We start from the raw sequence: 16,544 nt of genomic DNA, 5'->3' as shown, positions 1-16,544 counted from the left end.
CTTGACTGACCGACGATTACGACACTGCCGATTACATTTCAAATATTTCCCTGTTGTATCTGTTGTTCTGTTGCAACATTTACAATAGAATGTTGTATTTGATGTGTGAATTAGGTTTCAAAATTAACAACTTCAAACATTCAAGCTGGGGATCATTATCGGTTCATTAGAAACTCGTTCGTATTTGGGGAAGTGAAGGAGTGGCTGTTGGCCATTGATAATTGACACTTCAGACAAAATGTTAACCAATGGGGGTGAGTTTTAGGGTGAATGTCAACCAATCAGCGGCCGGGTTTGGTTGGCTGCTGGATATAAAAGTGACGCTGAGCCAAAAAGCACTTCAGTGTGTTTTACCTCACTTTTGGTATACAGTTCCAGCTTCGTCTCCTGGAGTTGACCTGTATGTGGGGGATCCTCCCTCTTCCCCCGCCCCTTGCTGGGTCCCCCCTCCCTCTTCCCCCCGTCCTTTGCTGCGTCCCCCCTCCCTCTTCCCCCCGCCCTTTGCTGCCTCCCCCCTCCCTCTTCCCCCCGCCCTTTGCTGCCTCCCCCCTCCCTTTGGTGCCTCCCCCCCTCCCTCTTCCCCCCGCCCTTTGCTGCGTCCGCCGCCCCCCCCTCCCTTTCCCCCCCCCTTTTGCTGCGTCCGCCGCCCCCCCTCCCTCTTCCCCCCCCTTTGCTGCGTCCGCCGCCCCCCCCTCCCTCTTCCCCCCCCCTTTGCTGCGTCCGCCGCCCCCCCCCCTCCCTCTTCCCCCCCCCTTTGCTGCGTCCGCCGCCCCCCCCCTCTCTCTTCCCCTACCTCTGCGTAACCCCCCCCCTTCCCTTTCCCATGGTTCCCCATACTGGAACTAATTCTGTGCTAATTAACATTATTTCAGATTTGTCTAGAATCAAAAGTTGGGTTTAGTGCGCATAATGCTGCGTGTGGCACTACAGCAGACTCAAGCTTGCCTGTGACGCTCCTCTACCCCATTTGTATCATGCGAGAGGCTAGCCCTTAACGTCTGGCCTTAAACCTTAAAAATACGGGTAAATATTTATTACAAATTTATGTAAGCGTACAATGGGGTCAAGTTTTAAACTTAAACAATTAAAAATGTTTGAATTTGTAGTTTAATACCAATTTGGGTAGATTTGACCCCTCCCTTCTACCCCCACGTTGATCACGGGTCAACAGTTACCTGCCCCTCTAGCTTACAAAGGGTTAACACTCGTACATCCAGGCATACTATATTCTTAAACTGGTAAATCTTAAATATTTTAGGTTACTACCTAGACCATAAATTTCAATTTTATAGATTCTTGTACCTAAAATGTCAATCTATTTCATAGTGATAACTTTGTTAATTATCATTTAACCTCACTGAAGTATTTGCTCATTAGTATTAGCAACTATAGCCTTTTGTTAAAATTCATTGTCAATGAATTAGAGCTTAAAGTATATCTGCATTTCCAGTATACTTGTCAGTTTCTATTGTTTATATAACGGTAACAGACCCAATACACATCGTGTGACTAGTTGTGCACCCTATAAACATTGTGGGCGGTAGTAAAGGCTTAATGAACTACATTGACGTAACGGAAAGACATTGTGCAATGTTAGTCATTTTAAATGACTTTCCTAATGTTAATTCCTCGTCCCCAGATCCGGCCAACTACAGCCAGACGAGAAGGCAACGATGACGGTCTGTACTGATCTACAACGACGGAATAAAAAGATGGACGCCCCGTCACCACTTGTGATCTAACAGCTCCCTTTCTGATGACGCCTCGCGCTCATTGAGTTTCCATTTCAACACTAAATTGCTACTGCAAACAAATTTTATCCTATTAAACGTAATTGTCGACGCTGGGCACAGTTTTCGTAGCCCGGTGTTTGACTAGGCAATCTGACTAGGATGATGCAACCTAAAGTGTCATTTAGTTGCCGTAGCCATTCCTCTTAAGTCATGCCTCTGATCTGGGACTATCTGTTCCTTGTGGTTGCCTTGAGTCGGATGTCCGGTCTGTTGGCAATGTATGCAGACAAATAATCTTGTGGTCTGCAAATTAAGGGACTCACATTGTGGAATGACCTTCCCAATCATGTCAAAGGCTGTACCATTCTCGGTGGAAAGAAAGTTCTTCCAAAACTGCCTTCAAAAAAACAAAATATTGATCAACCTGTTTAACTTATGGGAGATAACTTGGCAGATAGCAGTTAAACGTGTATATACTTAATAAACATGATTACAATTTTATTAATCTTCCTGTTCCTTCCATGAAACTTTTTACTTTTTTTATGCTTTTGATTAGTATTATTTCCTTGCCCGAAACGCTGTGCGTATTAGTATATCAGGCCCTGGCTGTCTATCAGGCCCTGGCTGTCTATCAGGCCCTTGCTGTCTATCAGGCCCTGGCTGTCTATAATGCCCATGCCCGAAACGCTTTGCGTAATAGTGGCTTTAGGCATTGTATGTACTAGCTCTACCTATAAGTCAACCAATCCTTGTAAAAATTTATTGTATGTATGTACCTTACCTAAATAAAATTGTATTGTTGTATTGTAATTCAAACATCGTTTGAATTTTTTTTTCGATGTATGAAACATTACCTGAATAAACAATGCAGCGAACAGCTGTTATCCGTTCAGACCCGAATCTTCTGATTATGACTACTCTTGAAGCTACATATCCTTGAAGTATTTTTTTTTTTTTTTTTTGTGAATCTGATGCCTTTGATTTCGTTCGCCTTCTCTCCCTACATTGGCATCGTTTTTCAACCCGTTCTCGCACTTTTTTAGTCAATATTGACGTATTAAATAAGTGCATATGTGACACTAATTTATTGTGAACATTTTAGTTTACCTTTTAAAAGCTTCATAGAAACACCGACCTTGCCTAACCTTCTTGGTATGTTAAGATGGGAATCTTATTGCTTCGTAATTACAATTATTACTTAACCTATACCTATAATAGGTTAAGTAATTGTAATTACGAAGCGATAAGATGCTTATCTTAACATACTAAGGAGGTTAGGTAAGGTCGGTGTTTTCTAATGAAGCTTTTAAAGGTAAACTAAAATATTCACAATAAATTAGTGTCACATATGCACTTAGTCAATATTGACTGATTTAATAAGTGCGAGAACGGATTGCGTTCTTTTTGAATATCCAGAGACGGAATTGTATTTTCGGTTTAGTGCCTTCTTTGATAATTACTTCTGTTCGATGGATTAGGATTTGCATTCATAGATTTAAAAGTCAGGATTACCTAGAGGGCTACCTTCTCGCTGCTGGTTACCTGCCCCAGTCGAAACATCTTGTACAAATCTGGAATAAAGGAACAAAGTTTATATTATGCTGACGGATTAGGCGGGAATGAAGTTCCATACGTTTAAACACTATGCGGCTGAAGTCTTTGCTTAAGGTAGTTACCCCCTTTTATGCATTGCATTGGACCTTTAAGACTGTCTTCCAACTTAAGTATTTAATCAGGCTTGTTAGTCGTGTCCTTTTGATAATTACTTGTTAATCGTGTTATCAAACTTAACTTTATCAACTAATTTGTAAATGCTTTGAAGAATTTTTATACCATCCCGTTCTTTGATACAGGAGCCCAGATAGCTACACAAGCAAATGACCTGGGAATAGTTGGAATAACCACTAATATTCTTTGATTTCATTGTCTTCCGGCTACTATCTTGTCTATTTGATATTCAATTTTTGATAAGCAAACCCAAAATTGACAGTTAGGTCTGACATCTTTCTTCCAAGAGACCAGCGGTATTGTTAACGTAGTGTTTAATTCACGAAACCATGTCAGCAGCTTCAGATGGAAAACTTTCAGCTCAAGATAATAAGGGAACACACAAGAGACCAGTCCGCTTTGGTGCCTTTTGATAATAGTTACTTACAAGAGACCAGCGGGAGTTTCTACGATATTATCTCCGTTCAGGTGACAGCTTAAACGTCCATACACTTAAGGGATTCTCAACATCCGGGTCTTTTTGCGGTAGTGGGGGCCCACACCCATCCTGAGGGTGGTAGTGGCCCCTAGCCCATCCTGAGGGTGGTAGTGGACCCCACACCCATCCTGAGGGTGGTAGTGAGCCCCACACCCATCCTGAGGGTGGTAGTGGCCCCCCACGCCCATCCGGAGGGTGGTAGTGGCCCCCCACGCCCATCCAGAGGGTGGTAGTGGCCCCCCACGCCAATCCTCAGGGTGGTAGTGGGCCCCACGCCACCCTGAGGGTGGTTGTGGGCCCCACGCCCATCCTGAGGGTGGTAGTGGGCCCCACGCCCATCTTGAGGGTGGTAGTGGACCCCACACCCATCAGAGGGGTGGTAGGATGGGTGTGGGGCCCCACTACCACCCTCAGGATGGGTGTGGGGCTCACAACCACCCTCAGGATGGGTGTGGGGCTCACTACCACCCTCAGGATGGGTGTGGGGCCCACTACCACCCTCAGGATGGGTGTGGGGCCCACTACCACCCTCAGGATGGGTGTGGGGTACACTACCACCCTCAGGATGGGTGTGGAGCACACTACCACCCTCAGGATGGGTGTGGGCCCCACTACCACCCTCAGGATGGGTGTGGGGCTCACAACCACCCTCAGGATGGGTGTGGGGCTCACTACCACCCTCAGGATGGGTGTGGGGCCCACTACCACCCTCAGGATGGGTGTGGGGCCCACTACCACCCTCAGGATGGGTGTGGGGTACACTACCACCCTCAGGATGGGTGTGGAGCACACTACCACCCTCAGGATGGGTGTGGGCCCCACTACCACCCTCAGGATGGGTGTGGGGCTCACAACCACCCTCAGGATGGGTGTGGGGCACACTACCACCCTCAGGATGGGTGTGGGGCCCAGTACCACCCTCAGGATGGGTGTGGGACACACTACCACCCTCAGGATGGGCGTGGGGGCCCAGTACCACCCTCAGGATGGGTGTGGGACACACTACCACCCTCAGGATGGGCGTGGGGGGCCAGTACCACCCTCAGGATGGGCGTGGGGGGCCACTACCACCCTCAGGATGGGCGTGGGGGCCTAGTACCACCCTCAGGATAGGCGTGGGGGGCCACTACCACCCTCAGGATGGGCGTGGGGGCCCAGTACCACCCTCAGGATGGGTGGGGGGCCACTACCACCCTCAGGATGGGCGTGGGGGCCTAGTACCACCCTCAGGATGGGCGTGGGTGGCCACTACCACCCTCAGGATGGGCGTGGGGGGGCCACTACCACCCTCAGGACGGGCGTGGGGGGCCACTACCACCCACAGGATGGGCGTGGGGGGCCACTACCACCCTCATGATGGGCGTGGGGGGCCACTACCACCCTCAGGATGGGCATGGGGGGCCACTACCACCTTCAGCATGGGTGTGGGGGCCCACTACCACCCTCAGGAAAGGTGTGGGGGCCCCACTAGCACCCTCAGAATGGGTGGGGTGCCCACTACCACCCTCAGGATGGGTGTGGGGCCCTACTACCACCCCTCAGGATGGTTGTGGGGGCCCAATAACACCTTCAGAATGGGTGTGGAGGCCCAATACCACTCTCAGGATGGGTGTGGGGGCCCACTACCACCCTCAGGATGGGTGTGGGGCCCCACTACCACCCTCAGGATGGGTGTGGGGCCCCACTACCACCCTCAGGATGGGTGTGGGGCCCCACTACCACCCTCAGGATGGGTGTGGGGCCCCACTACTACCCTCAGGATGTGTGTGGGGCCCGACTACCACCATCAGGATGGGTGTAGGGGCCACTACCACCCTCAGAATGGGTGTGGGGGCCCACTACAACCCTCAGGATAGGTGTGGGGCCCACTACCACCCCTCGGGATGGGCGTGGGGCCCACTACCACCCTCAGGATGGGTGTGGGGCCCACTACCACCTTCAGGATGGGTGTGGGGCCCACTACAACCTTCAGGATGGATGTGGGGGCCACTACCACCCTCAGAATGGGTGTAGGGGCCCAGTACAACCCTCAGGATGGGCGTGGGGGCCACTACCACCCTCAGGATGGGTGTGGAGGCCACTACAACCCTCAGGATGGGCGTGGGGGCCTCTACCACCCTCAGGATGGGTGTGGGGCCCATTCCTACCCTCAGGATGGGTGTGGGGCCCACTACCAGCCCTCAGGATGGGTTTGGAGGTCCACCACCACTCTCAGGATGGGTGTGGGGGCCTCTACCACCCTCAGGATGGGCGTGGGGGGCCACTACCACCCTCAGCATGGGCGTGGGGGGCCACTACCACCCTCAGCATGGGCGTGGGGGGCCACTACCACCCTTAGGATGGGTGTGGGGGCCACTACCACACTCAGAATGGGTGTTGGGGCCCAGTACCACCCTCAGGATGGGTGTGGGGGCCACTACCACCCTCAGGATGGGCGTGGGGGCCCAGTACCACCCTCAGGATGGGCGGGGGGCTACTACCACCTTCAAGATGGGTTTGGAGGTCCACTACCACCCTCAGGATGGGTGTGGGGGCCCAGTACCACCCTCAGGATGGGTGTGGGGACCTCTACCACCCTCAGGATGGGTGTGGGGGCCACTACCACCCTCAGAATGGGTGTAGGGACCCAGTACCACCCTCAGGATGGGTGTGGGGGCCTCTACCACCCTCAGGATGGGTGTGGGGGTCACTACCACCCTCAGGATGGGCGTGGGGGCCCAGTACCACCCTCAGGATGGGCGTAGGGGGCCACTATCACCCTCAGGATGGGCGTGGGGGGCCACTACCACCCTCAGGATGGCCGTGGGGGGCCACTACCACCCTCAGGATGGGCGTGGAGGGCCACTACCACCCTCAGGATGGGCATGGGGGGCCACTACCACCCTCAGAATGGGTGTAGGGGCCCAGTAACACCCACAGGATGGGTGTGGGGGCAACTACCACCCTCAGGATGGGCGTGGGGGCCCAGTACCACCCTCAGGATGGGCGTGGGGGGCCACTACCACCCTCAGGATGGGCGTGGGGGGCCACTACCACCCTCAGGATGGGTGTGGAGGGCCACTACCACCCTCAGGATGGGCGTGGGGGGCCACTACCACCCTCAGGATGGGCGTGGGGGGCCACTACCACCCTCAGGATGGGCGTGGGGGGCCACTACCACCCTCAGAATGGGTGTAGGGGCCCAGTACCACCCTCAGGATGGGTTTGGAGGTCCACTACCACCCTCAGGATGGGTGTGGGGGCCCAGTACCACCCTCAGGATGGGTGTAGGGGCATTACCACCCTCAGAATGGGTGTAGGGGCCAAGTACTACCCTCAGGATGGGTGTGGGGGCCACTACCACCCTCAGGATGGGCGTGGGGGCCCAGTACCACCCTCAGGATGGGCGTGGGGGGCTACTACCACCCTCAGGATGGGCGTGGGGGGCCACTACCACCCTCAGGATGGGCGTGGGGGGCCACTACCACCCTCAGGATGGGCGTGGGGGGCCACTACCACCCTCAGGATGGGCTTGGGGGGCCACTACCACCATCAGGATGGGCGTGGGGGGCCACTACCACCCTCAGGATGGGCGTGGGGGGCCACTACCACCCTCAGGATGGGCGTGGGGGCCACTACCACCCTCAGGATGGGCGTGGGGGCCACTACCACCCTCAGGATGGGCGTGGGGGGCCACTACCACCCTCAGGATGGGCGTGGGGGGCCACTACCACAATCAGGATGGGCGTGGGGGGCCACTACCACCCTCAGGATGGGCGTGGGGGGCCATTACCACCCTCAGGATGGGCGTGGGGTGCCACTACTACCCTCAGGATGGGCGTAGGGGGCCACTATTACCCTCAGGACGGCGTGGGGGGCCACTACCACTCTCAGGAAGGGCGTGGGGGGCCACTACCACCTTCAGTATGGGCGTGGGGATCCACAACCTCCCTCAGGATGGGCGTGGGGGGCCATTACCACCCTCAGGATGGGCGTGGGGGGCCACTACCACCCTCAGGATGGGCGTGGGGGGCCACTACCACCCTCAGGATGGGCGTGGAGGGCCACTACCACCCTCAGGATGGGTGTGGGGGGCCACTACCACCCTCAGGATGGGCGTGGGGGGCCACTACTACCCTCAGGATGGGCGTGGGGGGCCACTACCACCCTCAGGATGGGCGTGGGGGGCCACTACCACCCTCAGGATGGGCTTGGGGGGCCACTACCACCCTCAGGATGGGCGTGGGGGGCCACTACCACCCTCAGGATTGGCGTGGGGGGCCACTACCACCCTCAGGATGGGCGGGGGGGGGGGGCCACTACCACCCTCAGGATGGGCGTGGGGGGGCCACTACCACCCTCAGAATGGGTGTAGGGGCCCAGTACCACCCTCAGGATGGTTGTGGGGGCAACTACCACCCTTAGGATGGGCGTGGGGGCCCAGTACCACCCTCAGGATGGGCGTGGGGGGCCACTACCACCCTCAGGATGGACGTGGGGGCCACTACCACCCTCAGGATGGGCGTGGAGGGCCAGTACCACCCTCAGGATGGGCGTGGGGGGCCACTACCACCCTCAGGATGGGCGTGGGGGGCCACTACCACCCTCAGGATGGGCGTGGGGAGCCACTACCACCCTCAGAATGGGTGTAGGGGCCCAGTACCTCCCTCAGGATGGGTGTGGGGCCCAGTACCACCCTCAGGATGGGTTTGGAGGTCCACTACCACCCTCAGGATGGGTGTGGGGGCCCAGTACCACCCTCAGGATGGGTGTGGGGGCCCAGTACCACCCTCAGGATGGGTGTAGGGGCCCAGTACCACCCTCAGGATGGGTGTGGGGCCCAGTACCACCCTCAGGATGGGTTTGGAGGTCCACTACCACCCTCAGGATGGGTGTGGGGGCCCAGTACCACCCTCAGGATGGGTGTGGGGGCCCAGTACCACCCTCAGGATGGGTGTGGGGGCCACTACCACCCTCAGAATGGGTGTAGGGGCCCAGTACCACCCTCAGGATGGGTGTGGGGGCCACTACCACCCTCAGGATGGGCGTGGGGGGCCACTACCACCCTCAGGATGGGCGTGGGGGGCCACTACCACCTTCAGGATGGGCGTGGGGGGCCACTACCCCCCTCAGGATGGGCGTGGGGGGCCACTACCACCCTCAGGATGGGCGTGGGGGGCCACTACCACCCTCAGCATGGGCGTGGGGGGCCACTACCACCCTCAGGATGGGCGTGGGGGGGCCACTACCACCCTCAGGATGGGCGTGGGGGGCCACTACCACCCTCAGGATGGGCGTGGGGGGCCACTACCTCCATCAGGATGGGCGTGGGGGGCCACTACCACCCTCAGGATGGGCGTGGGGGGCCACTACCACCCTCAGGATGGGCGTGGGGGGCCACTACCACCCTCAGGATGGGCGTGGGGGGCCCCTATCCCCCTCAGGATGGGCGTGGGGGGCCACTACCACCCTCAGGATTGGCGTGGGGGGCCACTACCCCCCTCAGGATGGGCGTGGGGGGCCACTACCCCCCTCAGGATGGTCGTGGGGGGCCACTACCACCCTCAGGATGGGCGTGGGGGGCCACTACCCCCCTCAGGATGGGCGTGGGGGGCCACTACCACCCTCAGGATGGGCGTGGGGGGCCACTACCACCCTCAGGATGGGCGTGGGGGGCCACTACCACCCTCAGGATGGGCGTGGGGGGCCACTACCACCCTCAGGATGGGCGTGGGGGGCCACTACCACCCTCAGGATGGGCGTGGGGGGCCACTACCACCCTCAGGATGGGCGTGGGGGGGCCACTACCACCCTCAGGATGGGCGTGGGGGGCCACTACCACCCTCAGGATGGGCGTGGGGGGCCACTACCACCCTCAGGATGGGCGTGGGGGGCCACTACCACCCTCAGGATGGGCGTGGGGGGCCACTACCACCCTCAGGATGGGCGTGGGGGGCCACTACCACCCTCAGGATGGGCGTGGGGGGCCACTACCACCCTCAGGATGGGCGTGGGGGGCCACTACCACCCTCAGGATGGGCGTGGGGGGCCACTACCACCCTCAGGATGGGCGTGGGGGGCCACTAATACCCTCAGGATGGGCGTGGGGGGCCACTACCACCCTCAGGATGGGCGTGGGGGGCCACTACCACCCTCAGGATGGGCGTGGGGGGCCACTACCACCCTCAAGATGGGCGTGAGGGGCCACTACCATCCTCAGGATGGGCGTGGAGGGCCACTACCACCCTCAGGATGGGCGTGGGGGGCCACTACCACCCTCAGGATAGGCGTGGGGGGCCACTACCACCCTCAGGATGGGCGTGGGGGCCACTACCACCCTCAGGATGGGCGTGGGGGGCCACTACCACCCTCAGGACGGGCGTGGGGGGCCACTACCACCCATCTGGATGGGCGTGGGGGCCAACTACCACCCTCAGGATGGGTGTGGGGGCCCACCGCCACCCTCAGGATGGGTGTAGGGGCCCACTACCACCCTCAGGATGGGTGTGGGGGCCCACTGCCACCCTCAGGCTGGGTGTGGTGGCCCACTACCTCCCACAGGATGGGTGTGGGGTCCCAACTACCACCCTCAGGAGGATGGGTGTTGGGGCCCCAACTACCACCCTCAGGAGGATGCGTGTGGGGGTCCACTACCACCCTCAGGAAGATGGGTGTGGGGGTCAACTACCACCCTCAGGAGGATGGGTGTGGGGCCCCAACTACCACCCTCAGGTGGATGGGTGTGGGGCCCCAACTACCACCCTCAGGAGGATGGGTGTGGGGGTCAACTACCACCCACAGGAGGATGGGTGTAGGGGTCCACTACCACCCACAGGAGGATGGGTGTAGGGGTCCACTACCACCCTCAGGAGGATGGGTGTGGGGGTCAACTACCACCCACAGGAGGATGGGTGTAGGGGTCCACTACCACCCTCAGGAGGATGGGTGTGTGGGTCCACTGAGGGTGGCAGTGGTCCGCACACACGTCCTGTGGGTAACATTGGACTTGTCCATCGTGTGGGTGGTAGTGGTTTCCATTGACTTACCATTCTTGCTTTGTAAGTAGAAAATCACCTTCACCCATGTAAAAAATATCACTTCACATTAAAACCTGAAGATGGAACAAGGTCACTGAATATACTTTTGCCTTTAGTAATGCAATACTAAATGCCGTCACCAGTTATCTTTTTGTTCCAAATTTTAATTACCTAACAAAAGTTCATGCCTGTTAAATTCTATGGAAACTTATTTTAAAGTTTCCATACACAACTTCAAGATAATGGGAGGGGAGCGTTAAAAACTAGAAATTAAATAAACTGTTCCATCTATGAATATGCATCGTGTAGAAGTAATAGTTCACAGATTTATTGCTCAGTCATACAGGGTCATTATATAGAAAGCAATTCTGTGGATAGTGAAGTATAGGCAACTAAGGAAGCGATTCAATTGCGTTGTTAAGTTGCCAAATTGGAATGGGTTTAAATATAAAAACCTGTACAATTTTAGAACACTGGAAAGTCGAGGCAGCGTTCAAAAACAAAAACCACGCAAACAAAACCTTTGTACTGAAGGCATTTATCTTAAGATGCCTAGCGAGGTCACTGGGAGAGACCCAAAATAGTGCCACAACCAGGTTTTACAAATAATCCACCTACATTGGTCTAAAGTGGGGTGGGGGGGGGGGGGGGGGGGGGAAGGGCGAGTACTACTGATGTACACAATGTGATTCACATTCCCCCCCCCCCCTCTGGGTTTTCCCCAAGTCGTGACCTTGGGGTCACAAGCCATTACTTCAGGTTGTTAGTGGCAAGCTGTGTAGACCACTATGCACTAAGAAACCCTCTGGTTAAGGTTATTTAAGATGATTATGAGCTAGTTTAAATTTTAATATTTTACAGCGTCAACATTCGGGGAAGTCAAGACATTTTCTGGGTCAAAAATATATCAAAAGCTGGTCTTTGACAACGGCCTTGACGTGGTGACAGGCAATGTGTCATTTCACGACGTTCTTAGAGATGTTCAGTACCAGAGAGTCCTCGTTGCCTTCCCCGTTGTCTGGCTGTGGTCGCCCGAGCCTGGGGACGGGAGGGGAAGAATTATCAACTATTTTATTACTTAACATTAAAGACTTCAATCTTGTGAAGTTAATTTCATCTGTTGCAGACCTCTACAGCCATTGAAGCCCTTATGAGTAACCTACACTTTAAAATCTACCAAACGCCCCCGTATGTTATGATAATTTGAGTTATATGACTGTAATAAAGTAAAACAAGCCATACTGACCCTCCAGTGAGAGACCAGTTTGTGCAGGAGAATGTGTACCCGGCTGACCACCTCCAGGTGGTCACGACTTGAGAATGGTCCAGGACGGACCGAAACGTCGTCGTCCCTTCTACTTCTAGTGTGTGGTCTTTTCAACACCTTCAGGTCGTTGTGGACAAGCGGGAACGAACGAAGCACATGAACGGGATCCCACCTAACAAAACATGTCAGAAAATATTTCTTTGCCATTTAGTAAATAGTCCAACAGGCTGACCATATTTTAAAATTTATAATCCGAAATGCATGTGCCTTAATCATGTTAAAACACCATTAACCAAACTCACTTCTGGCGTTAATGCCGAAGTATTTCTTATCCATGACACTACCTAGCTGGAAGCCTCTGCCAAGACTAGTAGTAAGATTTTGCTTTATTCCAGCTGTAGGCATTAGTATTCACGCACCATGAGAAATTTTAGTCCCCATCAGCCCTCGTTTAATAGACCTGAAACGACAAGTAGTGCAAGTGGACGTATTCTGGAATACGAGAATATAAATGAAATAAATACGAGAATACGTATATAAATACGAGAATAAAAAAAAAAACGATTCTTCGCGGCAGGGGATCGTATTCCAGGGACCATAGGATTAAGGACTTGCCCGAAACGCTACGCGTACTAGTGGCTGTACAAGAATGTAACAACTCTTGTATATATCTCAAAAAAAAAAAAAAAAAAGAGATTTAAGATTGCAGTAGGGTTGTCAAAAGGCAAGAATATGGTTAATCAGACAAGTCAAGGTTAAAATTATTTAAGAACAACCATCTTACATCTAATATCTACACGGGAAAGTAAGCTAAACCGGATTTGTTTAGTGTTAGGTTAAGTTAAATTAGGTATCTTAGTTACTCTTATCCAAGATACTTCAAAACTTTATTAAGCCTCTAGGTTAGGGTTGTAGATAACCTAGCTGTTTGTAGACATTCTAAATTAGGCTGAAATTTTGTTGGGGGGGGGGGGGGGGGGGGAAGGGGCTGATTTGGTTTATTTTTTTAAACTTTAGCAATGGTTTATCAACTGTACGTTTTTTTAAAACAGAATAAATTAGCATTGACCTAGTAACTAGAACAAACAGTCAACGTGCATGGCTATACTGAACATTACCAATGTTCTGAACTGCTAGAGCAACACTGGAGAAGTGTCCGGAGACTAACATCTGAATTTTACTTATGTTGTATTTGTCAGGCTTCAGACTGCCTTGTATAGACCCCCGGGGCACTGACAATTTAACTACAAACCGGTAGTTTAGGTTAACCATCTTTTAAGATCAATGATCAGCACGATTTATTTCGTTTAATCGTTATTAGAACTATATTCACAAATCATTTATTCAAATCAACTGAAATGCTACTCTAAAAAGGAAATTTTACGATTAGTGCAAGACATTTACATAATTAGCGTTAACGGGAAACTTAAGCCCAACACCATGGATGGACATCTTAAACTATTAACGTATTCCGATTCATAAATAAAAATCACTTTACACATTACGTTTCTAGCCTGCTGAATTTGAGCAATATTAAGATGTTCGAAATTTAATGTTTGCTGTTGTAGTTTTAATGTTTTAAAAACCTAACCTCATTATATACATACAGAAACTTTCTATTTATCCGAATTGTTAAGATCGCAGGCCAGACGTTAAGGGCTAGCCTCTCGCATGATACAAGTGGGGTAAAGGAGCGCCACAGGCCAGTTTGGGTCTGCTGTAGTGCCACACGCAACATTATGCGCACTAAACCCAACTTTTGATTTGTCAAGGTAACTGAAATAGTGATACTTTCCCCCATACACTTTACTACTTCCAGTACGTGGAACCAAGAAGGGGACGGGGAACAAGAGGCAGGGGAAGGGACGCAGCAAAGGGCAGGGGGTGGGGAGAGGCAGCAAAGGGAGGGAGGGGAAGGGCAAGGGGGTATCCCCCACATACAGGTCAACCCCAGGAGACGAAGCTGGAACTGTATACCAAAAGTGAGGTAAAACACACTGAAGTGCAGTTTGGCTCAGCGTCACTTTTATATCCAGCAGCCAGCCAAACCCGGCCGCTGATTGGTTGACATTCACCCTAAAACTCACCCCCATTGGTTAACATTTTGCGAGTCTGAAGTGTCAATTATCAATGGCCAACAGCCACTCCTTCACTTCCCCAAATACGAACGAGTCTAATGAACCAATAATGATCGCCAGCTTGAATGTTTGAAGATGTTAATTTCGAAATCTAATTAAAAGACCAAATTTTACAATCTATTGTAAATGTTGCAACAGAACAACAGGTACAACAGAGCAGCATTTTTAATAGAATCGGCAGTGTCGTAATCGTCGGTCAGTCAAGAACTGTTAATGGCCGCTCCACAACTACAGTATACAATATACAATAACACACTAACAAACCCAACAGCCCAAAGTTCCTGATACAACACTGGATGATGTTAAATATTTGCTTTCAATTGACTTAAGATATTGCTCGTTAATGACAAATTAAAGGATTTTAACTTAATGAAATGTGAACATTTATGCTTTATAATAACTATTAACGTCCAGGATGACATTGTTCAGAATATTATTCTGCACAAGTGGCGTCCTCGACGATCACCATGTGACGCCGGATGGATCCTCGGCGCTCCTCTCGTCTTGAAAACAATATTTCCCGTCACCTTCCTCGCTCCTCCTATCTCCGTCTTCCCAAGGTACTCCTCGAGTGTCTGGAGTATAACTCTTAAGACGAGTCTTGGATGTTAGGTGGTTCCCATCTCCTTCCTACACGCCATCTACACGAGTCAGTTGTACCAACTGAGCGTATTACTTGGTGTATACTATTTTCAGAGTAAGAAGTATAATTATACGAATATATCGTTTCTAGTGATGTTTAATGTATTTAATGCCCATTTCAGAAAGTGTTTGGTAGTGTTTATTACAGAGAAAGTATGGCTTTTGTGTCGTAACTACGCGGGAGGGTTGGCTTCCGTGTGTCCAGGGAGCGCGCAAATGCCACACTGAGTGGATATGACAACTTGAAGTTCAGTAGTAGTGTTTGTTTACTTGCGGCGATGTTGTTTGCAATGAGTCTGGTATTCATGTGATGTATTATCAAGTTGTATATATATCAACGTGTGTGTGTAAGAGTGGTCATAAGCCCATAATCATTTGAAATTATTAAATGTATCTTGTCTGTACTTTTTTTCATGTGTGTCTCCCACAGAGTAAACTGGTGTTTCATTCTTTATAAAAAAAACAGTTGTTTTAATTAATGATTCCTGTAGTTAGCACTTGTGGGAACAGGTCAATAAGGAGCTTTAGAACCTGCTTCCAGGAACACGAGCTTTACCAAGAGCGAGTGGTAATAGAAGTCGACGTTGTTGTTGTTGTTGTTGTTTAAGATTCAGCTATTTGGAACAAAAAGTTCGAAGTAGCACGGGCTATGGTGAGCCCGTAGTGAACTTACCTAGCATAGGAGCGGGACTGTAATTTGTTTGAGTGGTCGACGAAGTTGGTATTCAACAGGAAGTTAAATGGTTAACAGCATCTTTTGGAGCTTCGGCAACATGTGTCAGACTGGTAGGAACAATGTAACTCTGAATCAATGAACTGTGCAAGGTAGCAGTGTAAGTGAAAGGCATCAGTCATGACAGTAGCATCACAATATGACAAATCAAAATATTGACCAGACCGCACACTAGAAGGTGAAGAGACGACGACGTTTCGGTCCGTCCTGGACCATTCTTAAGTCGATTGTCTTCACAATCACACTTGACATTCCCAATCGACTTGAGAATGGTCCAGGACGGACCGAAACGTCGTCGATTGCCTTCAAAATCGCACTTGACATTCACAATCGACTTGAGAATGGTCCAGGACGGACCGAAACGTCGTCGTCCCTTCACCTTCTAGTGTGTGGTCTGGTCAACATTCTTCAGTCACGTTACTGGGACTCATCGCCTGCAAATCAAAATACTTTGCCAATGCAGGTGATTACATGACATTAGATGTTTGCTATAAACTTCAATCTCGTTTCAAGCTTGATTAAACGTAATTTAAAAATCTCTTATAAGATATCTATAGTCACTTAAAGGTCACAATAAAACAACTATTCACATTTAAATAAAGTAAATCCGATTTTATTGATAAATTATTTGTATATAACAATAAAATGAATGCAAGTAATTGTGATGATCTCAGATTAGTGTGGCACTTACCACAGTGTGTTTTGATAAGTCAAAATCTGCAATCAATCATATGGAACAGGTGTGAATGCATTATACATACATGTGGTGACAAAGCTATGTTTATGCATATATCACATAGTGGTTGAAC

At 51.7% G+C, this 16,544-nt stretch overlaps 2 long non-coding RNA genes across 3 annotated transcripts; one reads left to right on the top strand and one right to left on the bottom strand.

The window, feature by feature from the left end:
• The first annotated feature begins 782 nt into the window (after nt 1-782).
• LOC138366895 (uncharacterized) lies at nt 783-2,230 on the top strand. Its single transcript, XR_011229231.1, has 2 exons — nt 783-1,023; nt 1,640-2,230. It is a non-coding gene; the product is annotated as an uncharacterized lncRNA (long non-coding RNA).
• A 9,559-nt stretch (nt 2,231-11,789) lies between these two features.
• LOC123755569 (uncharacterized) lies at nt 11,790-15,281 on the bottom strand. 2 transcript variants are annotated; one of them, XR_011229230.1, is made up of 4 exons: nt 14,827-15,281; nt 12,525-12,682; nt 12,202-12,394; nt 11,790-11,993 (listed from the first exon to the last, which is right to left on the bottom strand). It is a non-coding gene; the product is annotated as an uncharacterized lncRNA (long non-coding RNA). The 2 variants fall into 2 exon arrangements; XR_006772533.2 differs by lacking the exon at nt 14,827-15,281 and adding an exon at nt 14,164-14,775.
• Nucleotides 15,282-16,544: the final 1,263 nt, after the last annotated feature.

This window comes from Procambarus clarkii, chromosome 20, assembly GCF_040958095.1.
Source record: "Procambarus clarkii isolate CNS0578487 chromosome 20, FALCON_Pclarkii_2.0, whole genome shotgun sequence".
Taxonomy (NCBI): domain Eukaryota; kingdom Metazoa; phylum Arthropoda; class Malacostraca; order Decapoda; family Cambaridae; genus Procambarus; species Procambarus clarkii.
This window is presented reverse-complemented; position numbering and strand designations above follow the sequence as displayed.